The sequence below is a fragment of the Pinus tabuliformis genome, chromosome 4_2 (assembly GCF_031772625.1).
Source record: "Pinus tabuliformis cultivar Carrire ecotype Pingquan chromosome 4_2, CPIR1, whole genome shotgun sequence".
Classification (NCBI taxonomy): Eukaryota; Viridiplantae; Streptophyta; class Pinopsida; order Pinales; family Pinaceae; genus Pinus; species Pinus tabuliformis.
In genome coordinates this window covers 820736039-820763242 of record NC_142304.1, presented here as the reverse complement: position 1 = coordinate 820763242, position 27204 = coordinate 820736039, and the positions used below count along the sequence as shown (strand labels likewise).

The following is a 27204-nucleotide window of genomic DNA, read 5'->3' as shown; positions in this document are numbered from 1 at the left end:
TAATAAAATCAATTAAGTACTTGTTTTTCCTCGTGTCTCCCAACCCAACTGGTCCATAGTTGGTCATCCATTATCCCATAGGGTCTACCCCCCTTAGCCGCGGGAGACAAACTTAAACGGACAGATCGGGGATCAGAGTGACAGCCCCCGGTCTGAGCGTTGTCGTAACAATCTGTGCGACAACAAAGCCCATTCTCTCAACTTAACACACTTTGGACTCCACTAAGCCTTCCAATGGCCCAACGACTCATCATGTTTACTATTTTTTCCTCTTGAGAGGCTTATTTTTGTATGATGGAGCTACCTTAGTGGGCTTGTCACCAAGGGATGTTATTATTGCACATTATTTTATTATTTGGGGCTTAGTTAGGCCTAATTAGGAAAATGAACTCTTTAGGAAGGATATAAATAAATGAGAGGCTAATTCATTCCTCTCATCATCACTTGGATTGGATTAGTAGCTCTTGTGAAAATTTCACATTCCCTTTTGGAGGACGAGTTTGGTTTCATAGATGAATTTTGATGTTTGGATACTATCTCTTGATCTTGGAGCTTTAAATTTTGTCTTCAATTGATGATTGGATATACTCATTATACATGTAAGTTTTCTTTTTCATGTTTATCTTTACATTTCTCTTTTCACATCAATAATGTATGGGATTTTTGTGTGAAAATATTTTGTTGCAGTGATTGATTTATATCTCCTACTTATTTACAATAATAAGTTATTTACCAACGCTTCAGTAAATATCAAAATAAATTCAGCTACAGAGTTGACAAATTATGAACTGAGAAAAGCAAGAGAAACACCAGCACATGAACAATCACATTTACAAACTTGTTTTTGGAAAATAGTCCCCGGAAAAACCCAATGTGGGAAAATCGGTGCAGTAGATCTAAAGGTTTCTATTATTGGCAGTAAATTTCTGAATACAATCTGGATTCTCCAAGGAAATGGAAATCCACTCAGAAAAGGTAACTGCTAGAAAAATAGTGAGAATTTTCTCACACCGAATTTGGAGATTTTGCACTGGCCCTAGCTCCTAGATGACCCACTGCGTAGTCTCTACGTGAGCCTACGCAGTCATTGCGTGGCTTTTGCATGGAGACTCCTTCTGACTGCGTCAACCTTACTGCCGCTGCATCTGTTGCTGAGAAATCAAGATTTCATCTGTCAATCACCTGCAATGATTCCTGACACTGATCTCTGCTATCTCCCAGTAGTTCTGCGTCAACCTCCCCCAGTTCCTACGCTATCCCTCCTTGGCACGGTATTGCCTCTATGATCCTTCATTGTCTTCTCTGAAATATATTCACTACAACTGGAAATCACTTCCTTCCAATACTGTCTCTGATCCTCACTGCTTGATCACTTGTTCGAATTCCTTAGCCAACCCTCCCTAGGAATATCGAACTGACTGATCAACACTCTGTGTGTTTCCAAATGAACCCCAAGCCTCTTTATACTTTTCTCATTGAGACTCCAACGGTCGAGATTAAGTCTCTAATCAACGACTAAGATTAAAAATTGAATTGATCTAATTTCTCGAACATTCTCACCCATATTTTGTTAATACCCATTAATACTTTAATTTTCCTAATTTTAGACTTAGGAACCCCATTAAAAATATTAATTATTTTAATAAAATAAAATCCAGGTGGAATTTCACCGAACGATTTCTGGGTTCTTTAGAACTCATGTGCCTTAGACTCCACCAATTTTCATGGCTAGAGCACATTCGATGCTACCAAAAACTAACACTCCCTCTTAATGAGGAATGTGCTCTAGCAACAATGTCCAACTGCGTGTTGCTTTGTCTGTGAAGCATCTCCTTTTCGCATTGTTGCTGCCACCAACAATGTGCTACTACTACTACTGTACTGACGCCCATGACATTGCCACTGCCACTGCTACATCTGTACTACAGCTCCCTCTCAAATGCTGCATCACACTATTGAAAGGGATTTTCCAACATACCCATCTGCTCCCGAAATTGAACAAACTTTGTTCTTCCTAGAGCTTTGGTGAGTACATTTGCTACCTAATTTCCTGTGGGAGTATACTCCAACAGTACCGCCCCACGCTGAACGTAGTCCCTGATAAAGTGGAACTGAATATCAATGTGTTTGGAGCGATCATGAAACACTGGATTTTCAGAGAGCTTGATACAACTCTGATTATCACAAAAGATTTTCGTCGCTTCCATCCTTTTCCTGAATAGATTTACAAGCAGTTTTCTGAGCCATATACCTTCACATGTTGTTGTGCTAGCTGCCATATACTCAGCTTCAGCGGAGCTCAGTGTTACAAACTTCTGCTTCTTACTGCACCAGGAGGTCATCCCGGATCCAAGACCAAAGCAATATCCAGTGGTACTTTTCTTGTCTACTGAACTTCCTGCCCAATCTGCATCAGTGAATCCAGTCAATTCGATATCATCGCCCTTGGTGTATCTTAATCCAAAATTGATTGTTCCCCACACATACCTGAGAATGTGCTTTGCTTCTGCCCAGTGCGCCCTTTTTGGTTCCAACATGAATTGACTAAGGGTGTTGACAACATAACATATGTCTCCCCTGGTGTTGACCAGATACATAAGCGACCCAATGAGCTGTCTGTATAAGGTGGGGTCCACTTCCTTGTCTCAAGATGCATATATTTTCTTCCAATTGGTAATCATAGGCATAGCCATAGGTTGACAATCCTGGATTCTAAATCTTTTCAGAATTTCTGACGCATATCTACCTTGGCCAAGGAAGATTACACCATCCTGCTGCCAAACTTTCAATCCCAGAAAGTAGTGCATTAGCCCCAAATCCTTCATGTCAAATTCTGTTTCTAGGTTCTTCTTGCAATCCTCTATGAGTTTGGATGATCCTGTCAAAAATAGATCATCCACATATAATACCAGAATTAACGGTTCATCTTCTGCTAATAGATAATAAAGATTGGGATCGACATCGCTCTTTATGAATCCCAATTGCTGTAAGTAGTTTCCAATTCGACCATACTAAGCTCTGGGTGCTTGTTTTAGCCCATACAAGGTTTTCTTCAATCTACACACATGAGTTCTCTTTTCATGTGTTTTGAAACCTTCTAGCTATTCCATATATACCTCTTCTTCTATCACCCCATTCAAGAACGTTGTCTTGACATCCATTTGGTAAATCTGCCATCCCATATGCGCTGCAAGGGATATAATGGATTTGATAGAGGTATACCGAGCTACTGGGGAAAAGGTTTTTTCATAGTCTATTCCTACCTTTTGAGCATACCCTTTCACGACGAACCTAGCCTTATAGTTGTCTACGCTGCCATCTGCAGCATACTTAATCTTGTAGATCCATCTCGAACCCACAACTGATCTGTTCTCTAGTCTTGGTACAATTTCCCAGACATCATTTGTCATAATGGAACTATACTCTTCTACCATCGCATCCACCCACACTTGGTGTTGTACGACTTCATGAAAACTAGAGGGTTCCTCGACCTGAGCAACCAATTCTTAGTACCTGTCAGGTTGTCTATGTTGCCTTTTCTTGGCTCTAGGAGCTCCAACAAATTCCTCTGCGTCCCTCAGAGTCTGTCGTACCTCTCGACTTGTCCTTCCACTGGTGGTGAGAGGTTCCATTTGTTCTTCTTCTAGTTGTTGTACATGTTGTGACACCCCTGGCTCCTCTTCTCTTGAGGAGATGCTAGTACTGGTTACGGTGCTTGAACCAGATACTTGTCTTCCTGCTAGATCTAGTCCCTGTTGTTGTACCAGAGGAACATACTCAGACTGCTCTTCAAAAGGCATCTCTCGAGATTTCATGAAAGCTCTATCGTCCATGAACTTTACATCCTGCCTTACTACAATCTTCCTACTACTCGGAATGTAGATTCGGTATGCGTTTGAAGTCTCGCTGTAACCCACGAGATATCCAACTTCAACAGTCTGCTCTAACTTTCTCCGCTTCTCATCTGGAATATGACAATAAGCCACACTTCCAAATATTCTAAGGTGACTCACTTCTGGCTTCTTTTTCGTGAAAACACCCTTCGATGTCTTCTTTCCCAAAGCCCTGTGAGGGGTCCTATTTTGAATGTATACAATCGTGTTGCATGCTTATGCCCATAAAAACTTGGGTAGATTCTGATCATATAACATTGCCTTTGTCGCTCCAACAATAGTTTTGTTCTTCCTTTCCGCGACTCCATTTTGTTCTGGATTATAAGGTGTTGTCCATTCTCTTCTGATCCCTTCTCTTGTGCAAAAATCTGTGAAGTTTTTATCTGTATATTCTCCACCATTATCTAAGCGTAATATTTTTATCTTCCTTCCTGTCAGGGTTTCCACTAGACCCTTAAACTCCTTAAACTGATCATAGACCTCATCCTTGGATTTTAAGAAATAAATCCACGTTTTCCTGGAATGGTCATCTATGAAGGTGACAAAATACTCAACACCACTGATAGCTCTTGTAGACATTGGACCGCAGATGTCTGAGTGTATTAAACCCAATACACTATGAGCTCTATTGTTACTTCTGGAATAAACCGCTTTGGCATACTTGCCTAGTACGCAACCTCTGCATGTATCATCATGTTTGGTAGTAAGCACTGGAACTCCCATAACAGTTTCCTTGAGAATCCTTAACGCCCCATGATGTAAGTGTCTCATCTTCTATGCCACAATTCATTCAAGTCTTTCTCTCCACTAACATTATTGCTTATTAGTGCCATAGGAGACTCGAGCTGCAACTTATATCACTTGTTGCTTCGAGTTCCAATCTGGGCCTTCTTTTTCCACTTAGGATGCTTGACATATGCTCTGATACCGATGAGGTATACATCATATCCTTTATCTTATAATTGAGATACTGAGATCAAATTCATTCCCATACCTGGCACATGCAGTACGTTAGTGGCCGGAAGACTGTCTCCTTCTACTGTCTGGAATGTAATGGTTCCCTTTCCTACTGGGGTGCATTTCATAATGTTACCCATTGTGATTTGGAAGTTCATATATTCCTCCTGATAGCTCGAGAAATCTTTTCACTCTCCAGTCATATGAGTTGAAGCTTCTCTATCAATATACCCATCCTCGGCTGATGCAGAACTCGATAAGAAAGCAAATTCCTCTTCCAACCTGGAAGCTAATTTAGTGTAATATTCCGTTTCAAAGATATTCCCCAAACCCCAGCAAAACTCCAACCAGATACGTATAAATGATGTAATAACTGGGAATAAAAATAACAATGATGCAACATATAATAATGTAAACATGAAATATAAGCAGATACTCAAGAAATGCAACAAGAAATGGTAAGCCATTTTATTATACTGAGTAATAGAATGAGTACAGGAGATGATTAGAAAGATGGCACCTCTACCTGCACAAGGCAAGTGAAGAAATGCACTTAGAATAGCAAAGGAATGGCTTTTCTCTGAATTGCGTCCAAGCTGCTGCTACTGGAAAACAAATGAGCATTTGGGGTTGTTCCCCTCCTTAGAAAAAGCTGAAACTCTGGAATCGGACTCTACACAAGAAACCCAGAAAGCTTTTCTGAAATGGTTGACCCCAAAAATCGCCTCCTTGAGGACCCACGCAGTCCCTCAAGGCTCTGCGCTACCACTGAAATAAACCCACCAAAACTCTGCCTGAAACTCAGCCAAAATCCTCCAATGTGCAAGGGCTAATCCCCTGCTCAATCCCCCAGCACAAATCCCTCTGCAAACCTCAATCCAGAACTCCTGCCAGAAAGAATTGCGTCATCCCTCTCAAGACTGCACAGTCATCCCAGATGCTCAATCCTCCAGCCAAAACGCTGATGAAACTACTGCAAAAACACTGATGGAAATACCTTGCCCGAGCAGGCACTCGTAGTCCCCCGGGGCTAAGGGTGAGATCTCCGAACGGAGACACTCAATGCACTAAACAGTGCTGCAGACTAGCTAAACAGCCAGCGTGCTCTAATTCGAAGTGACTAGCTCAAATGTGCATAATTGAATCCCAAAATGAGGAGGCTCCTCTCTCTTTTATAGCGTTTTCCTCTCTCAATCCCAAGGCCCACCTCCTCCAATGCAATTCCTCTCTTTTCACGTGTTTCTCTCCTTCTGCAAAGTCCCTCCAAGTGTCTACGTGGGCTCCATCTCTGCGTCCCCCTTTGGCCCCCCTTGGCTCACCTTTAAGTCACAACGTTGTGCTACTAGGGAGTGACTTTATTCTAAAAGTGAGTTATGTCACCCTTTACTCACCTTTTTATTCATAAGTAACTATAGAAGGAAAAATTGAGCAAAATCGAAAATTCCAATTAGCTATGGCTAATTAGGAATATTACAGTCTCCCCAGGCAAAATGTTGCTTGTCCTCAAGCAACTAAAATGATGGATGCTGCAAAATTTTCTCGCTCTCCCAAGTGGCATCCTCATCCGGAAAATTCTTCCACCTCACCAAGAATTACCAAACCGTCCTGCTCCGCAGCTGCCTCTCCCTGGTATCAATAATAGCCTCTGGCTACAACACCAAATGCCCCTCATCATCTATGGGTGGTAGCTCATCTGTCACTGTCACCTGCTGCCCCAATGCCTTCTTCAGGGATGATACATGAAAAACATTATGAATCTTGCTGCCTTGGGGCAGCTCCAACTCATATGTAACCTATCCAATCCTGCGTATTAACCTGTATGGTCCATAAAAGCGGGGCTTGAGCTTCTCAGCCCCCTTCTGCTTCAGTGATGACTGTCAGTATGGCTGTAACCGCAGGTAGACCAAGTCCCCTACCTCAAATTGTCTCTCCACCCGACCCCTATCAGCATATCATTTTTGCTGGTTCTGTGCTGTAGCCATATTGTCCTTGAGAGCTCGGAGAATATCCTGACTCTCTTGGATCTAAATCTTGGCTCTCGGAGCCTTGCTATCAACAAACATCACGTCAGCAAAAGACAAAGGATGATATCCGTACAAAGCATAGAATGGTGACATACCAATGGACATGTGATGTATAGTGATGTAGCAGTACTCCCCCAGATGCAGCCATCTCAGCAATGCTCGCTGCTGCCCACTGACATAGTTATGCAAGTAGCCCTCCAGCCACTTTTTAACTATCTCTGTCTGCCCGTCCGTCTGTGGTTGATAATTGGTCCCTGGCGTCAACTCCGTCCCCACCAATTGGAAAAGCTCCTACCAAAACCCGCCCATGAAACGGTTGTCCCTATCACTGACGATGGTCTTAGGAAGACCATGTAGCCTGAAGACCTCTCTGAAGAATAGCGCGGCCACTTGTGCTACTGTGTAGTCTGTGATATGGCAAAAAAATGCGCATACTTTGTCAGTCGATCAACGACGACAAAGATACAATCCTTGCCCTGTACCACGAGCAACCCTGTGATGAAGTCCATCGAAATACACTCCCATTTCCCCTCTGGAATGGGAAGAGGCTGCAATAAACCTGTGGGATGGCTCATCTCCCCCTTGTTCCTCTGGAAAACATCGCTCTCCCGAATATGCTGGAGTATGTCCTCCTTGAGGCCCTTCCATGAGAACCTCTCTCTAATGGCCCTGTAGGTTTTGGTAAACCCCTGATGGCCGGCCAGAGGTGAATCATGTGAAGCCTCAAGTATCTTCTTCTTGAGCTGAGATCCCTCAGTCAAGAAGATCTTGTCCCTGTAGTAGATGATCTCATCGACCACCCTGTACCTGTCATCCGCCACCTGCCCATCCAGAACCTCACACGCAAACCTGTCCTTGGAGTACTCTACTAAAAGTCAAGCCCTCCAGTCTGTGTCCAAGCTCATAAGAGACAACGTGGCTGGTCTACGTGAAAGGGCATCTGCTACCACGTTGTTCTTACCCTTGACATACTCAATGTCAAAGTCATATGCTTGGATCTTACTGATCCACTTATGCTGCCTCTCCTGTAGCTGCTTCTGCTCCAAAAAGAACCTGAGGCTGTTGTGATCAGTCCTCACCCTGAACCTATTACCCACTAAATACTGCCGGAACTTGGCCAATGCATGCATGATGGCCAACATCTCCTTGTCATATATAGGATACAACCTCTCGTGCGGAAGGAGCTTCCAGCTCTCATAGGCTATAGGGTGACCTCCCTGCATCAATAATGCGCCTATCCCCTCTTTCGACGCATCACACTCCAAAACAAATGGCTACGTGAAATTTAGCAATGCAAGCACTAGGCAGCTGCTCATAACCTGCTTGAGCCTGTCAAAGGCTCGCTGCGCTATATCCGACCAGCTGAATGCCCCCTTCCTCGTTAGATCTATCATGGGTACAGCAAGTTGTGAGAAACTCTTGACGAACTTCTGATAGTAACTACAAATGCCAATGAATCCCAGAAGTTCTGTCACGTTCCTCGGCTCCGGCCATTCTCTGATGGCCCTGATCTTCTCCTCGTGGACTCTCACTCCGTCCACCCCCATGATGTGTCCCAAGTACAACATCTCCGTCAACCCAAACTCACACTTGGAGAGCTTGGCATGGAATTGCTGCTCTTGCAAGATATGCAACACTGTCTCAATGTGTTGGAGATGCTCCTCCCAAGTCCTATTGTAAATGGGGATATCATCAAATAACACCAACACAAACTTCCTCAAGTGACTACGGAAGATGTGATTCATGCAGGACTGAAATGTAGCGGGGGCGTTGGTTAGCCCAAAGGGCATCACCAAGAAATCAAAGTGCCCATAGTGACACCTGAAGGCGGTCTTGGAAATGTCCTGCTCCCTCACGCGAATATGATGGTAACCAGATCTCAAATCAATCTTTGAGAAGAACTGTGCTCCTCTCAACTCATCCATCAACTCATCGATCCTGGGTATGGGGTACCTGTTCTTTAGTGTCTTCTTGTTCAGGGCCCTGTAGTCAATGCACATCCTCAATGTGCCGTCCTTTTTTTCACCAATACCACAAAAAAAGCAAAAGGACTCGTGCTCGGCTGAATGTGCCCAAGAGCCAGCAACTCCTGAATGGCCCGCTCAATCTCATCCTGATAGGCCTTGCGATGCCTATAGGGGGTAGTAATCACTGCCTGTATGCCCTGCTCAAGCTCAATGGTGTGCTCAAACCCCCAGTCCGGTGGCTGTCCCGGCAGAATCTCCCCAAACACTATGGCATACCAGTCAAGGATGGACTGTATCTCTGGATGTATCGTCTGCCCTATAGTCCTTGCCTCTGATGCACGCAGCTCCACTGCCCACTCCACGTCTCCCTTCCGGAACACTGCCTCCATCCGATGAGCCGAAACAGTCTGAAGCGGATATGTGTGTTGTCCCTATCTTCTCATGCCTCCCTGTCTTCTCATCATCCCACTCCATCTCTAGGGTCTTCCAATCTGTCGTGACCTTCCCTAGAGTGATAAGCCACTGAACACCCAGTATCGTGTTGGTGTCCAGAATATCGACCACGAAAAAGTGGTCAATCAGTGTATAGGTGCCCATCGTCACTGATAGCTCTGGAACATAACGAGCACACATCATGGTCTGATCTCCTGGGACCGAAACTAAAAACCCATCGAAGCTCTCTATCTGTATACCTCTCCGCTCAACCATCTGTGCATCGACGAAGTTGTGGGTTGCCCCACCGTCAACCAAAATCGATACTCGTTGGACACGTATTGTCCCCCCTACGCACAACATCAAATACTTGGGAACTCCTCGCAATGCTACAAGGGCCCCTTCGGTAGGTGCAAAAGCTGCACCACCTGCTGCTGGCGGTGGAGGTGGCAAAGGACCCTGCACGGCATGACTATCTCCTGCCTCCACATCATCCTCCTCATCCTCTTCCCCGCTGCTCTCGGAGAAGACCTCAATAAAATGTGCCTTGCCAGCAGCACATATATGTCCCGGTGCCCACGGTTCCTGACACGTAAAGCACAATTGCTTCTTCTTCAACTCCCTCTTGGCATCATCGTCAATCTGCGCTCGTCCTAGATTCCCCTCTGGAGGTGGAATCCTCACATCCTTCCCCTTAGACTGGAAAGTCTATCTCTGGAGGTAAGGTGTCCAGGTCCTGGGTAAGACATCCTGTAAATCCTGGGTCCTGCTGATAGCATCTTGGAGTGTGGCTGGTCTAGTGGATCTGACTAAACCCCGAAGTGGCTCTGCTAACCCCTCAACATACATGTAGATCCTCCGTGTCGTGGATAGATCTGTGACCATCACTGAAACCTTCAAGAAATTTTCAATGTAGGTCTCTGGGCTCCCAATCTGTTTGAGCCTCGTCAGCTCAACAAAGTGCTGCTCTGGATCCCTCCAGTCGAACCTCTCTATCAATCTCCTGGTGAACTCGGCATATGTCGTCACTGTGGAGTGTCCGAGTGTAACCATCCCATGGAACCACCAATCCTGGGCCTCACCATCCAAATGTAATGTTGCCACCTTGATGGCCTCTGTCTCCGACATCTAGTTAAGCTGGAAGTAAATGTCCAGCTTCTCCACCCAAGACTTTGCCGAACTGTTTGATGAGCCATCAAACGTGGGCAAGTGGAATCTACTAGCTGCATGGTGGGTGTCACCATCATGATAATGCTGCTATCCTCTTTGATGGTCGCAGGTTCTACTATCCCGCTGGAGCTTAACAAAGTCTCTGAATGAGAGAGCCTCCTTGAACTCCTGCCCATAGGCCTGGTACTCTGCAAAATAATCGCCCATATGACGAGGCTCTATCTCTTGATGGACTCCGACCCCCGTGTCTACTCCTAAGAAAGTGGGCATGGTAGAGCGTGTAGGGGCGTGTGAGGCCACCTGCTGAGTAGTATCATGCTGCTCTAGCAAATGGTGGGATGCACCCGATCCCTCACCAACCCGGAAAACCCGTGGGCTCTCACGCTATCTAGCCTCTACTGCTGTGAATCTCTACCCCATCACCTCAATCTGCCTCGACAAATCCTGCACTGATTTGAGGAGCATATCTGCAAATCTCTTCCCGTCCTCGTCTGCCATCTGCTCTGCGTCCGCCACAGGGTCTTTCTGTTCTGCATCCACCACAGGCTCCTCCTGTTCTACGTCCACCACAAGAACACAGTCTCCCTCCCCGTAGGTATTCTCCAACCTACGTCCAGTGTCTCTGTATCTCCTACCTCTATAACAAATATAGGGATTTTTCCCTGGTGTCATAGATTGCTAGCTCCACAGGTTGAGCCAGATCTATGCTCTGATACCACTGTAATATCCCATTTCAGAGATATTCCCCAAACCCCAGCAAAACTCCAACCAGATATGTATAAATGATGTAATAACCGGGAATAAAAATAACAGTGGTGCAACATATAATAATGTAAACATGAAATATAAGCAGATACTCAAGAGATGCAACAAGAAATGCTAAGCCATTTTATTATACTAAGTAATAGAATGAGTACAGGAGGTGATAAAAAAGATGGCACCTCGACTTGCACAAGGCAAGTGAAGAAATATACACTCAGAATAGCAAAGGAATGACTTTTCTCTAAACTGCGTCCAAGTTGCTAGAGAACTGCCCCGCTACTGCTACTATTGGAAAACAAATGAGGATTTGGAGTTGTTCCCCTCCTCAGAAAAAGCTGAAACTCTGGAATTGGACTCTACTGAAGAAACCCAGAAAAACCAGAAATCTTTTCTGAAATGGCCGACCCCCGAAAATCGTCCCCTTAAGGACCCATGCAGTCCCTCAAGGCTCTGCGCTACCACTGAAATAAACCCACCAAAACTTTGCCTAAAACTCAGCCAAAATCCTCCAATTTGCAAGGGCTAATCCCCTGCTCAATCCCCCAGCACAAATCCCTCTGCAAACCTCAATCCAGAACTCCTGCCAGAAAGAACTACGTCATCCCTCTCAAGACTGCGCAATCATCCCAAATGCTCAATCCTCCTGCCAAAACGCTGATGAAACTACTGCAAAAACACTGATGGAAATACCTTGCCCAAGCAGGCACTTGTAGTCCCCCGAGGCTAAGGATGAGATCTCCGAACGGAGACACTCAATGCACTAAACGGTGCTGCAGAGTAGCTAAACAACCAGCGTGCTCTAAGTCAAAGTGACTAGCTCAAATGCACATAATCGAATCCCAAAATGAGGAGGCTCCTCTCTCCTTTATAGCGTTTGCCTCTCTCAATCCCAAGGCCCACCTCCTTCAAGACAATTCCTCTCTTGCCACATGTTTATTTCCTTCTGTGCAGTCCCTCCAAGTGTCTGCATGGGCTCCATCTCTGCATCCCCCTTTGGCCCCCCTTGGCTCACCTTTAAGTCACAACATTGTGCTACTAGGAAGTGACTTTATTCTAAAAGTGAGTTATGTCACCCTTTACTCACCTTTTTATTCATAAGTAACTATAGAAGGAAAAATTGAGCAAAATTGAATATTCCAATTAGCCATGGCTAATTAGGAATATTACATTCAGAAATACTATGATCCTTACTATTCTCTATGCTATTTTTCTCTACTGATAATTTCTGCAAGGCACTGCGTGAATCTTTTGGAGATAGATTTGCTGCCAATGTGGCACCACCACCCTATATTGCAGAAATTTTTGCCATCTTCCCTGATCTCTCCTCTGATACCATGTGAAAATATTATGCTGCAGTGATTGATTTATTTCTCCTATTTATTTACAATAATATGTTATTTACCAATGCTTCAGTAAATATCAAAATAAATTCAATTGCAAACTTCACAAATTTTGAACTGAGAAAAGCAAGAGAAACACCAGCACATGAACAATCACATTGACACACTTGTTTTTGGACAATAGTCCCCGAAAAAACTTAATGCGGGAATACCAGTTCAACGGATGTAAGGATTACTATTATTGGCAGTAAATTTCTGAACACAATCTCAATGCCCCAGAGAAATGGCAATTCACTCAAAGAAGATAATTGATACAAAAATAGTGAGAATTTTCTCACACTGAATCTAGAGATTTTGCACTGGCCCCAGCTCCTGGATGACCCACTGCGTAGTCTATGCGTGAGCGTACACAGTCACTGTGTGGAAACTCCCTCTGACTACATCACCCTTGCTGCTGTTGCATCTGTTGCTGAGAAATCAAGATTTCATCTGTGAATCATCCACAGTGATTCCTGACACTGATCTCTGCTATCTCCCAACAATTCTACGTCAACCTCCTCCAATTTTTTGCGTTGTCCCTCCTTGGCACCGGGCTGCCTCTTTGATCCTTCACTGTCTTCTCTGAAATATATTCACTGGAACTAGAAATCACTTCCTTCCAGTACTGCCTTTGATCCTCACTGCTTGATCACTTGTTCAAATTCCATAGCTAACACTGCCCTAGGAATATCGAACTGACTGATCAACACTGTGTGTTTTCAAATGAAACCCAAGCCTCCTTATACTTTTCTCGTTGAGACTTCAACGGCCGAGATTAAGTCTCTAATCAATGGCTAAGATTAAAACTTGACTTGATCTGTTTTCTAGAACATTCTCACCCATATTTTGATTAATACTTTAATTTTCCTAAGTTTAGACTTAGAAAACAGATTAAAAATATTAATTATTTTAATAGAATACAATCCGGGTGGAATTTCACCAAACAATTTCTGGGTTCTTTAGAACTCATGTGCCTTAGCATCTCCACCAATTTTCATGGCTAGAGCACATTCGATGCTACCAAAACTAACATTTTTCTCTCTAGTTTTGAAATTGCCCTAATTTTATACGAAATTATGGAATTTTTTGACTTATGAGGCATTGCATATGTTACATGTGTCATGTATGATGAACGAATGTTCCTGCAGGTTAAAATTCATTGATAATACCTTGATAAGTCATCAATTCTTGCACATTGAAGTGTAAATTCCTTTGGTAGCCAAGTTCATGACCTAATTTTTCATGCGAAGTTGCCTAAGGTCTCCTTGAATGAGTAAAAGTTTCTCGAAATCTCAAAATCACCTTGACTCCAACTCTCCCCAAGGCAAGGCACTGGTCTAGCCATTAGTGGTCACCTAAACGAATATCTTTCTCACCTTTTCCTCCTCTCTTTGGGTCTAACCTAGAGGCTCTCCTAGGGCATTAAGCAAAATCCTTTGTAGCCATTTAAAACCCTTGAAATTTGGCCCATAGCTATGCTATGGTTTTTTCAAGGGGTCCTCCAAATTTGAGCTCAATCCGACGGTGGAATCCCAAGATATGGCAAGCCCTAACTCAAGGATCATTCCTCTCCCTAGGTTGCTTTGGGTTAGTGTCCTCATTTTGATCATTGCATTTGAATTTCGAAAGAAAATTATTCCTTTTATCCTTTCTCTTCCTAAACTTAGTCAAGCCCCTTTAGTGTTGATCGACTACACGCGTTTGACCTAGTTGTCACTTTCTATAGCATTAGATGTTTTATAGCCATGAAATTTGGTGAAGAGGTTAGAATACATAAGATCTCCAAAACCCAGAAATCGTTTCTGGAAATTCCACATAGAGATGAATTACTTAGATTAATAGCCTATTTTTTTAATGTTTCCTAAATCTAAACTTAGGAAAACTAGTTAATTAATTAGGATTAATTAAGTCAACGTGAAATTAGTTTAGAAACTCACATGGATCGATCTAGAAATAATCTGAGCCATTGATTAAGATTTAATCTTGGTCGTTGGAGTCTCAACAGTAAAATATAAGAAGGGATCAATGTGGCGACAGATAACACACTTCAACAGTTCGATTTCCTTGGTAGATCGATTTCCATATAGCAGCAGTAGTTGCCGCAGAGCCAAAGATCGAAGAAGGGACAGTGAGGGGCAGAGACAGTGAGGCCAAAGGAATATTCTTCCAGATCCGGTGAAGTGCATTGCAACGAGGCAGAAAGAGCCATAGTGAGGCCGATGTAGGGGCTAGCAGAAGCCTCTAGAGGGCATTTTGATTTAGCTAGAGGAAGGGTCTTTTCAGGTGCTAGTGGCCGGAAGAATTTCCAGAGAACCAAGCCAAAGAACTCTAGATTATTGATTTGGGGTAGCATTGGATATGCTCTAGCCATGAAAATTGGTGGAGAGGCTGAAGCGCATGAAATCTCCAAGACCCAGAAATGGTTTGGATAGATTCTACCCGGTTAAGGAGATATTAAAATAATTAATATTTTTAATGGAGTTCCTAAGTCTAAACTTAGGAAAAATAAATTATTAATGGGTATTAATATAAAACTAGGTTAGAAGGTTCCAAATGACATGGATCAAGCCAAATCTAATCTTAGCCATTGATTAGAGATGTAATCTCGGTCGTTGAAGGACCAATGGGAAAAGTATAAGAGGAGGCTTGAGGGTCAATTGGAGAATACACCAGAGTAATCAGTCATTCGATTTTCTAGAGCGGGGTTTGCTAAGAGAAATCGAATCAATGATCAGTTTGCAAGGGGGGCAGTGAGTACGAGAGAGAGAGAGGCAGAGATAGTGCTGGAAAACCAGCGCAGAGGCAAAAAGGCAGACACAGAAGCTAGAGGGAACCACGCAGAGGCTAAGAGAGACAGCGCAGAGACCAGGAGGGCCTGCGTCATCCACGCAGAGGCTGCAGGAGTGACGCAGAGAGCCAGAGAGGCTGCACAGAGTCTCAAAGAGCTGATGCAGAGGCCAAGAGGGCTAACGCAATGCTTTAGTTGTGCTGGAGAGGGTTTCGTGGGGTAGATCTTCTGAATATCTGCTTCTAAATAGAGAGGCATTATTGCCAGATTATTTTTTCTATCGGGTGAGCCGGTTTGGCACCCAGTTGTACTCAGGTAGACTACATAATAAAATAACCCTCTGAATTGTTGCACCGGTTTTCCCAAGTTGGGCTTTTCCGAGGACGAGTTGTCCAAAAATAACGGTGTCACTTGTGTGTTTGCTATTTCTTTCAGCTGTTAATCTGTAGATGGTTGAGAATGTATTGTGTTTATTTCAATATTTATGTGTTTAAATAACTTGTTCGTAATTAACAAGTACGAGAAATAAACCAGAGAATACAGATAAAATTTCTAATGTGTAACACTTAGAAATTTCAACATGGTATCAAAGTGTGATTGCAGATCACAGGAGAGCTGAAAGCACCCGCTGAATCAGAGCATTTGCTGTAGAAACAGCTGTCCCGAGTGACAGAAGTTGTTCCTATTGATTTGGGGTATCATCGGATGTGCTCTAGCCACAAAAATTGGTGGAAAGGCTAACGCACATGAGATCTCGAATACCCAGAAAGGGTTTGGGCAAATTCTAAACAGTTTGGGAGATATTAAAATAGTTAATATTTTTAATGCAGTCCCTAAGTCTAAATTTAGGGAATATAAAATATTAATGTGAATTAATATAAAACTATGTTAAAATGGTCCAAAAGTCATGGATCAAGCCAGATCTAATCTTAGCCGTTGATTAGGGACTTAATCTCGACCATTGATTTGTCAACGAGAAGAGTATAAGAGGAGGCTTGAGGGTCACTTAGAGAACGCACCAAGAGATCAAGATTTCGACTTTTTGGGGTTGGGTTTGCTGAAAAAGTTGAGAGAGTGATTAGAGTTGCAGCTAAGGGGCAGTGAATACGGAAGCAAAGAGGCAGAGATAGAACCGGGAGGATCAACGCAGTAGCTGGAGAGAGGGATGCAAAAGCAACCAAGGGCTCACGCAGATCCAGCCAGGGCTCACGCAGAGGCAACCAGGAGCTGCACAGTTCTTCAGAGGGCCAGCGTGGGTGATGCAGAGGGCCAGAAGGCTGATGCAGTGCCTCTAGAGGCTAACGCAGGCCAAGCCGAAGTGACGTTGGGGCTAACGCTAAGCCAGAGAGAGGCTGACACAGTCCCTAGAGGTTGACGTTGGGGTTTCATGGGGCAGATTGGAGTTGTGGAGTTGCCGGAGTGTTTATCCGGGGTTTTAGCCGGAATATCAGCTTCCAAGTAGAGAGGTAATACTGCCGAGATTTTTCTCTGTTGGGTGAGCTAGATTTGGCACCCAAATTGTATTATGAAATTCCTTAATAAATCAAACCCTCAGATAGCTGCATCAGTTTTCCCGAATTGGGTTTTTCCGAGGACATTAGTCTAAAAACAACAACGTCACTTGTGTGCTTGTTTTTATTTCCTTTAGTTGATGATCTGTAATGTGTTGAGCATGGATTTGTATTTATTTCCAGTATTTACATGGTAAATAACTTATTAATTAACATAACAAGTAGGTAGGAATAAATTCCAACATGGTATCAGAGAGTGGTTGTAGATCATAGGAGAACTGAGGACATCAGTCGAGCAGAGCAGCAGCAGCGAAAAACAGTTGTCTCGAGTGATAGAAGTTGTTCCTAGTAGAGTAGCAGCAAGGGGTGACGCAGTGCCTGCGTCATCAAGATTAAGCCAGGAAGAGGTAGCGCAAAGACTGAGGGAGGCAAAGACAGGCTCACGCAGAGCCAGTAGAGGCTACGAGGGCTGACACAGTTGGCTGAGGAAGTTGATTTGCCGGTGTCGGGATTGCGCAGTGCCTAGGAGCTCTAACCTATAATTTGTTGGGGTTTAGGAGGTTGTGAGTAAGTTACAAAGTGGAGCTGGTGGGGTACTATAGTCAGAACAATACCTAACAGGGCAAGACCAAGGTAGAGGGAGTGTTAAACACACATGGGCAGCAAGAGAAATATTAATGATAAAACATGAAAGCACAATTTTTTATTGACAAATGATATACATTTATAGTACATTATTGTGACCGTTGGGTTTCACATCCCAAGGTCTCTTGGACTACTTAGTCTATTCAGCTTCCACACTAACCCATTTAGGATTAGGTGTCCAACATTCCCCCCTTAATCCGAAGGGTTATGTATGAGTCCAAAAAGAGAGTTGTAATACAAAATGTGCAAAAATGCATGGCAACACTAGGCTGAATGTGCTCTCTGAAATGTTGGTATAAAGGGCGGTGGTTTAAGGATGACCACCAACACTGGAACACTTAGTGTAGTTCCTGGAACTCTTCCAAAACTGGCAAGAAGCTGAAGTCTTCTGCTAGAGGAAGTGCTCCTATTGTTTTGAAGAGGGAAACCTTCAACCAATAAAGGGAGGTCTCACCCCGCATAAAAGGGAGAACTTCAACCTGAAAAGGGAAGTCTCAACCTGTGATGGTTTAAGGATGACCAACAACTCTGGAATGCTTAATGCAATTCCTGGAACTCTTCCAAAACTGGCAAGAAGCTGGAGTCTTCTGCTAGAGGAAGTGTTCTCAATTTTGTTCCTGGAATTCTTCCGAAACTAGCAAGAAGTTGAAGTCTTCTACTAGAGGAAGTGTCCCAGATTGCCAACTGAAGGCATGTTCACGGGCATCTTTGTCTCTGGCTACAACTCTGAAACTGGTGTGGCAGGTTGTGGCTCAGGCTCGCTTGATGTGACTTTGAAGCTTGTAGATGACCATCATTTCCCCCCCTGTCAGATACAAGGTGAGATGATGGAGAAAACTCAACTGCAAGACTTTTCAATACTCTGGAACAAGTTCTGACATGTGTTTGGAATATCTTCTTGGCTGTTGATGCCCACTGCCAAGAAGCGATCCATCCAAGATGAATCTTTGTTCTTGCAGGACGTTTGTTTCTGAAGCATCTGTGTGAAGAATGGGTGGTTTTATGACAGTGCTTACATGGATGAAGATCAAAACAATGATCTTTCAGATGGCCAACTTGGTCACAGTGTTGGCATTTCACAATTTGTTGTTGTTGTTGTTGTTGCTCTGGAAGAGGGGCAAAATCTAGGATAGCTGGAGGTGAACTGTCATGAAGAGCAGGTGAACTGTCATGAATGAATCCAGCACTCTGAAACTGAATGGGCTTGGCGTAGTCTGGAATATGAAAGGACAAGTCCTTGTCATATCCAAGACCGGTTCTGTGCTTGTTGTGGACAAGCTGTTCCCAAGGTCTGATGATGGGCTTGGGAAGTGCAGACTGAGTTTCTGCATCTGCATGTACAACTGCAGCTTTATCTGAATGAACTTTAACATTATTGACTTGCTGCTGATGGGTGGTTGTCTCAATGTTCTGAACAAAAACAGGTTCAGAATGATGTCTATTTTGATGTAGCTCTTCTTGCTGTAGCTGTGATTCAAGCTGCAAAAAATCAATCTTTTCTTGTGCATTTTGCAAATAAGTTTGAATGTCAAAAAGAGTTTCTTTGTTGACTTTTACCATCCCATGAACAGTGGAATGAATTAGGATATTCAATAACTTTAATGCATCTTCAAGTCTGGCCATTATCTCAATAGATAAACCCTGATATGCAAATGATTTTTGCCACAATGTTCTCCACAATGGGTGATTTTCGTAAGTTTATTCACTGTACATTATTTTTAATGCTTCCACATGTAGTAACAGTCTCCAAATAAACTTAAATTATCCAATAGCAAATTCGGAAATTAAATGCAATGGCCATTAAGTGATAGCTACTACATAATGGACTTTTCTCATTCAAAAAACTTAATTAAACAACGAAACAGATTGGAAGATAGAACCTGATAATTAAATGTCAGCGAACACAAATTAGTAGATATGCAATTATCAGTGCCCAAAATGGCACCTCAACATTTGTTTATGATGTACGCTGCCCAGGAAATGGAAGAATAGATTCCCTCTTCACCACAGTCCTTGTATCATCATCAAACCACACTCATTCAACTTCTGAGATAGCATACAGTCCCTTCAATGCAGCTTCAAGGTTTCAAACCATATAACATTCCAACACAGAGAGCGTATGTAGAAGAACTAAAGAATATAAGAGCCAACAATATTTTTCATTTATTAGATATGCAATACAACCATATTGCATTCATCAACCTCTTTCACTCATCTTTGAATTCAATCAATGCCTACTCGCTCCATGTAGAATCATTCAATATTGAATGCAGAATTCTGGATCACTATGCAACCATTTATCTTGGTTTTCTTCTCACATCAACACCACCCCTTTAACTATTTCATCTTGAATTCATTATTATCTACTAATGATACTGAATACAGACACCACTTCAAACAAATCGAATTCTTAAACTTCTCAATTTGAACCCAAAACCTCGTCGATTCTTAGCCCAATAAAATTCTCATCCACACCATTCTGAGAAACCGAATTCTTTTCCATAACACCATTCGCAGAAGTCGAACCGTCTTGCACAAAACCATTCACGGAAGACGAATTCTCCTTCAGAACGTCATTCCCACTTCTTGAAACTCCCCCAAACAACTGCGTTCTGAGTATGTCGTGTAGCCACCCAACCAGCTGCTTCTAACCTTTCGAGCTATTCATCGAATTCACATTATACATGAAGAGCCCGCAATAAAGATCGAAACTATCCTCGGCAGTATTCCAAGCCACTTCCAGTAATTTTTCATAACCCTTGGTAGAAATATGAGTTTGCTGTTAAATACAAAGGAAACTATACATTTACTCCTGCAAGAATATTCAGGTGATCCAAATCGATGAGGAAGCCCTAAGAGAAGGACTACCTTTGCGTAAGGCAGAACAAGCTCATTACCATTGAGAATTCCGGCTCCGATGAGAAATTATTGAGAGTTTTCCAGGAGGGCGTGAAATATGGGGCTGGAATCAGTACTGGGATTTATGTGATATATGGTGGATTGGTGGTGAGATTAGATTCAACACTTACTTTTCAATGGCACGCAGAAATGCTAAGTGAGCTTGGACCAGAAATTAAATTCAAGTACTCTTCCCACAAAGCTGTGTAGGAATACAAAGAGGCTAAAGAGATTGGTATTGAGACTATACCTGCCATCACAGGTTGAGGAATCATGCCATGATGAGGATCGTGGCATCAGCCCATGCCAAGATGAGGATTCCGGGATCGAACCAGGCCAGTATGAGGATTCTGGGATCGACCTAAGTGGAATTGGGAATTCTGAGGTTGACGGATACCAGTATGACGAATCTTACATCAACAGCGTGAAGCAAATCAATCCAACAGCGTGAAAGCAAATCAATTTGTGGTACGGGATGCCCAATCCTTTCACGTCAAGCGTGAAATATCAAGCTGTGGATGCACTATATATTTCACACATACAAGTAAATCAGGCTCAAAAGCAGCGGAGACGAACTTATCGTGCCCATGGAAGAAACTGCCTGCTGCTGCTCAACGTTCCACCAAATACATCCGGCCTCATCTCGACAGAGGACTCCACCAGGTTGCTGCAGATGAAGGCAGCAATAAACACCATATCCTCAAGGGAGCCGTAGAGAAGGGAGCGTTAAAAGATCAGGAGCAGTTATGAACCAGATATGTGTCAGTCTCCATCAGATTTCAGTTGTCAAATCTCACGCTGCACAGAAACGCTGGCAGCACTGTAGGAATGCTAGCAATGGAGCGCTCACAGCACTGTAGGGCCAGGTATTCGATGGGAATACCAAGCGTTACTCATTATCATTTCAGAGAGCAGATTATTACGACTGAGAAGATTCAGAATGGCAGAGAGAGGCCAAAAATGGCGCTGGAGAAATGACAGGTTAGCTGAGAAAATATTCATGAAATGATTTGCACATACACATAAGGGCCATAAAACAAATGGCTCAAAATAATTATGCAGGGCAGGAATACACCTGCTCTGATACCATGTTAAACACACATGGGCAGCAAGAGAAATATTAATGATAAAACATGAAAGTACAATTTTTTATTGACAAATGATATACATTTATAGTACATTATTGTGACATTTGGGTTTCACATCCCAAGGTCTCTTGGACTACTTGGTCTATTCAGCTTCCACACTAACCCATTTAGGATTAGGTGTCCAACAGGGAATTACTGTCGAGGTGGATTTCTAGCCAAGGAATCCAGATCAGTGTTGCAGTTGCACAGACGATTAGAGAGGGGCATCTCGACATTGGCAGAAGCATTTCCAAGAGGGAAATCGAGGCTCAGAGGAGTCATACCGAGAACTTCTAGGAGAGAAGTAGAGGAGCAGCGAAATGGCACTACACAAAGTAAGAGACCAGGACAGAATGGACGGAGCCTCAAATTTCGTAGTTTGGAAGGCCAGAATCTTATCTGTGCTAGACAGAAATCGTGTCAAGCACTTCACCTTAAGTACGATAGGTATCCCAGTTGACCCAGCTAATCATGACAGGTACGAGGATGCAATGGCGAGGGCTAAGAGTATCATCCTTGATGAGGTCAAGGATCATATCGTAGCACATATTGCTGAGAAGAACACGACACAGGAGATGTGGGAGGCCCTGACCAAGTTGTATCAGCATACTTCCGTAAAAGGGAAGATGCTACTAGAAAATCAACTGCGATCATACCAAATGAAGGGAGAATAGATCGACCCATTCCTCGATCAATTGAAGGAGATCCGGGATCAGCTGACTTCCATAGGGGCAACGCCGGATCCAAAATTGATGGTGAGAACAGCCCTAAACGTAGTCTCAGAAGACTGGGAGGTGTTTGTCCAAAGCATACTGGGCAAGGCGACCCTTCCAGATTGGGAGGAAATGTGGGCTACTCTTCGCCAAGAGGAGGTCAGAAGGCTGAGCAAGACGAGAAGCAACGGCAAGGGGATCAAAATCAAGAAGGAGGAGGAGGAAGATGTTGCCCAGCATCTGAGGGAAAGCAGGAGAAACAGAAGAAGAACGACCTCTCCAAGGTCAAATGCTTCTACTCTGGGGAGTTGGGTCATTACGCGACCCAGTGTCCAAAGAAGAAGAATAAGGGAGAGGCCCCCGAGACCAAGCTAGCGTCAACAAGGGCAAAGAAAGAAGTGGAGACAGACGATGATTGTGCCATGAGTGCTCATGTGCCACTTCAGAAGAAGTGGAGAGACATCGAGCTATAGTCAGGCGAACTACAAGCGATGAGGGGCAAGATCCTCGAGGTACCCAGCCTCTTGGATTAGACCTTGCTACAGTAGCCCCAAAGAGGAGTAGCAGAACTGGCAATGTCAGTAGAGACGAATGCGGATGAGCGACAAAGGAAGCTACAGTGCAGGATTCCCAAGACAACACGAGGTTAGCAGGCTGCGACAGTGCAAGAGGCACTGAAGTGTTGCACCAGTGCAGGATGGCACAGAGAGGTGTGTAATGGTGCGAGATGCATGGAGTTGTTGCAGTAATGCAGAGGTCAGAGAGGGAGCACTTATCAGTGACAAAGTAAGCTTCAACATCAAGAGTGTTTCTAGCCTGACGAAGATGTTAGAGTTGGGAGATCAGTTACTTACTTCTCAGTAACTGAGTTGCAGTGTAGCATTTAGCAGTGGTAGTGCTATGGGCAGCACGATGCAGCATGATGAGAGGGGTTGCAATGCAGATGTAGAAGTGGAAGTGGCAGGGCCATGGGCAGTAACACGGATGCAGAGGGAGTTGCAATACGGATGCAGCAGTGGCAGTGGCAGGGCCATGGGTAGCAGTACAGGATGCGGCAGTGCAGAGGATGTTGGGCAGCAGGCCTAGCATCAGCACAAGGACCAATGTCGGATGATCAAGGTGATACTTAGTGAGGAGTATTGCTAGAGCACAGTCCTCGTTAAGAGGGAGTGTTGATTTACGGTAGCATCGGATGTGCTCTAGCCACGAAAATTGGTGGAAAGGCTAAGGCACATGAGATCTCAAATACCTAGAAAGGGTTTGGGCAGATTCTAAACAGTTTGGGAGATATTAAAATAATTAATATTTTTAATGGAGTCCCTAAGTCTAAACTTAGAGAAAATAAAATATAATGTGAATTAATATAAAGCTGTGTTAGAATGGTCCAAAAGTCATGGATCAAGCCAGATCTAATCTTAGCCATTGATTAGGGACTTAATCTCGGGCGTTGATTTGTCAACAAGAAAAGTATAAGAGAAGGCTTGAGGGTCACTTGGAGAACACACCAAGAGATCAAGATTTCGACTTTCTGGCGCTGGTTTTGCTGAGAAAGTTGAGAGAGTGATCAGAGTTACAACTGAGGGGCAGTGAATACAGAAACAGAGAGGCAGAGATAGCACTTGGAGGATCAGCGCAATAGCCAGAGAGAGGGACGCAAAAGCAGCCAAGGGTTCACGCAGACGCAGCCAGGGCTCACGCAGAGGCAGCCAGGAGTTGTGCAGTGCTTCAGAGGGCCAGCGTGGGTGATGCAAGGGACCAGTTGGCTGATGCAGTGCCTCCAGAGGCTGACGCAGGCCAAGCTGGAGTGACGTTGGGCTAACGGAGAGCCAGAGAGAGGCTGACGTTGGGGTTTCGTGGGGCAGATTGGAGCTGTGGAACTTCCGGAGTGTTTATCTAGAGTTTCAGTCGGAATATCTACTTCCGAGTAGAGAGGTACTACTGCCGAGATTTTTCTCTGTGGGGTGAGCCGGATTTGGCACCCAAATTGTATTTTGAAACTGCTTAATAAATAAAACCCTCAGACAGCTACACCGATTTACCTGAATTGGGTTTTTCCGGGGACATTACTCTAAAAAGAACGGTGTCACTTGTGTGCTTGTTTCTATTTCCTTCAGTTGATGATCTGTAATGTGTTGAGCATGCATTTGCATTTATTTCCAGTATTTACATGGTAAATAACTTGTTAATTAATAGAACAAGTAGGTAGGAATAAATTAGTAAAGTGCATGAAGGGTTTCTAACGTGTCAGACTTAGAAATTCCAACAGTTCCTAGCAGAAAGCGAGGAAGAAAGGTTGACGCAGAGGGACTGCATCATCAGTTCGATCCATAGGGAGGCCAACGTAGAGGCTGAGTGCAGAAATGGCTCACGAAGAGCCACGCAGATACCAGGAGGGTTGACACAGTTGGCTAGTGGAGAATTTCATCTAATGTCGGGATTGCGCAGAGCCTAGAGGCTCAGTCATTCGGTTGTTGGGGCTTAGGAAGCTGTGGGCAGTTTGCGGGGAGTGAAGCTGGGGGGGCGATGTTGCTACCGAGATAGAACAATACATAATGAGGCAAAACCAAGGTAGAGGGAGTCGCTACCTAGGCGGATTTCTAGCCAAGAAATCCAAATCAGTGTTGCAAGTGCATAAGAGATCGAAGAGGTGCGGCTCGACATTTGGCAGGTGGATTTCCAGGAGGGAATCGAGACTCAGAGGGAGTCTAGCAAAGAACTTCCAGACAGGAAGTAGAGACTCAGAGGGAGTCTAGAAAAGAACTTCCAGACAAGAAGTAGAAACTCAGAGGGAGTCAAAAAGAGAACTTCCAAAGGGAAGTAGAGACTCGGAGGAGTTGAAAGGAAGAGTAGAAAGATGGCCATGAATGGATTGAGGAATCAGTACAGACTGGACGTGGAGTCCAATTTTGTCATCTAGAAGGCCAAGATCTTGTCCATTCTAGATAGACATCGCATCAAGGCCTTCGCCTTGAGAAATGTGGCTATCCCAGTTGACTAAGCTGAAAATGAAAAGTATGAGGATGTAGTGGCCAAGGCGAAATGCATCATCCTTGATGGGGTCAAGGATATTGTGGTCCAACATATTGCCAAGAAAGAGACGGCAAAGGAAATGTGGGACACCTTGAAGACGTTGTACCAGCATACTTCCATGCCGAGGAGTTGGGGCTTAGGAAGCTGTGGGCAGTTCGCGGGGAGTTATTGTTGTTGCCAAGACAAAATAGTACCAAACGGAGCAAAACCAAGGTAGAGGGAGTCGCTACCTAGGCGGATTTCTAGCCAAGAAATCCAAATCAATGTTGCAGGTGCATAAGAGATTGGAGAGGTGCGACTCGAAGTTTGGCGGGTGGATTTCCAGGAGGGAAATCGAGACTCAGAGGGAGTCTAGCAATGAATTTCCAAACGGGAAGTAGAGACTCAGAGGGAGTCTAGCAAAGAACTTCCAGACAAGAAGTAGAGACTTAGAGGGAGTCGAAGAGAGAACTTCCAAAAGGAAGTAGAGACTCGGAGGAGTCGAAAGGAAGAGCAGAGAGATGGCCATGAATGGATTGAGGGATCAGGACAGGCTGGACAAGGTGTCCAACTTTGTCGTCTAGAAGGCCAGGACCCTGTCCATTCTAGATAGACATCGCATCAAGGCCTTCGCCTTGAGAAATGTGGCTATCCCAATTGACTGAGCTGAAAATGAAAAGTACGAGGATGCAATGTCCAAGGCGAAATGCATCATCCTTGATGGCGTCAAGGATCATCTGGTCCAACATATTGCCAAGAAAGAGATGGCAAAGGAAATGTGGGACATCTTGAAGACGTTGTACCAACATATTTCTGTGCAGAGGAAGATGTTACTTCAAAATCAATAGGGGTCATACCAGATGCAGAAGGGGAGCAGATAGATCACTTCCTCGGGAGATTGAAGGAGATCCGGGACCAACTAACTTCCATAGGGGCCACGTTAGATCAGGAGATAATGGTGAGGACCGCCCCAAACGCAGTCTCCGACGAGTGGGATACATTTGTCCAGAGCATTTTGGGCAGGGCGAATCTTTGAGATTGAGAAGAATTGTGGGCAGCTCTTCGCCAAAAAGAGATGAGAAGGTTGAGCAAGACGAGAAGTAGCAGCAAAGGAGTCCGGATCAAGAAGGAAGAGGAAGAGGATGCAACTCTGGCATCTGCGGGGAAGCAAGAGAAGAGGAAGAAAAAGGACCTCTCCAAGATTAAGTGCTTCAACTATGGGGAATTGGGACATTATGCGAACCAATGTTCGAGGAAGAAGAATAAGGGAGAGGCGTCTAACTCCAAGGCAGCACCAGCGAAGGCGGAAAAGGAGGTAGAGGAGGATGGCGATTGTGCTATGAGTGCTCATGTACCTCTAGAGAAGAGATGGGGAGACATCGAGCTGTAGTCAGGAAGACTACAGGCGATGAGGGGCAGGATCCTTGAGGTACCCAAAGTCTTGGATCATATCTGACTATTGGAGCCCCCAAGTGAAAGTAGCAGGATGGCGAATGTCGGTAGAAACGGATGCGAATGAAGCGACAGAGAGTGCTACAGTGCAGTAGTCCCGGGCAGCATAGAGCTAGCAGGTTGCATCAGTGTGAGAGGCACAGAGGAGGTTACAACAGTGCAGGATGGCGGCAAAGAGAGCTTTAGCATCAGGAATGTTTCTAGCCTAACAGGGATGTCAATAGTTGGTTGGATCAGTTACTTACTTCTCAGTAACTGAGTTGCAATGCAGTAGCAGTTGGCAGTAGCACAATGCAGCATGATGAGAGGGGGTTGGAGTGCAGATGTAGTGTTGGGAGAAAGGACCAGCAACAGCACGGATGCAGAGGGAGCTGTCGAACAAATGCAGCAGTGGCAGTGGCAGAGCCATGCGCAGCAGTACAAGATGCAGCACTGTAGAGGATGTTGGGCGGGGAGACCTAGCATCAGCACAGGTAC

At 44.2% G+C, this 27204-nt stretch overlaps 1 protein-coding gene across 4 annotated transcripts in view; it reads right to left on the bottom strand.

Annotated features, from left to right (window-relative positions):
* Nucleotides 1–27204, bottom strand: part of LOC149172188 (actin-related protein 8-like) — a 593626-nt gene that overhangs the window by 511818 nt on the left and 54604 nt on the right. The gene's annotated exons all lie outside the window — the stretch shown is intronic.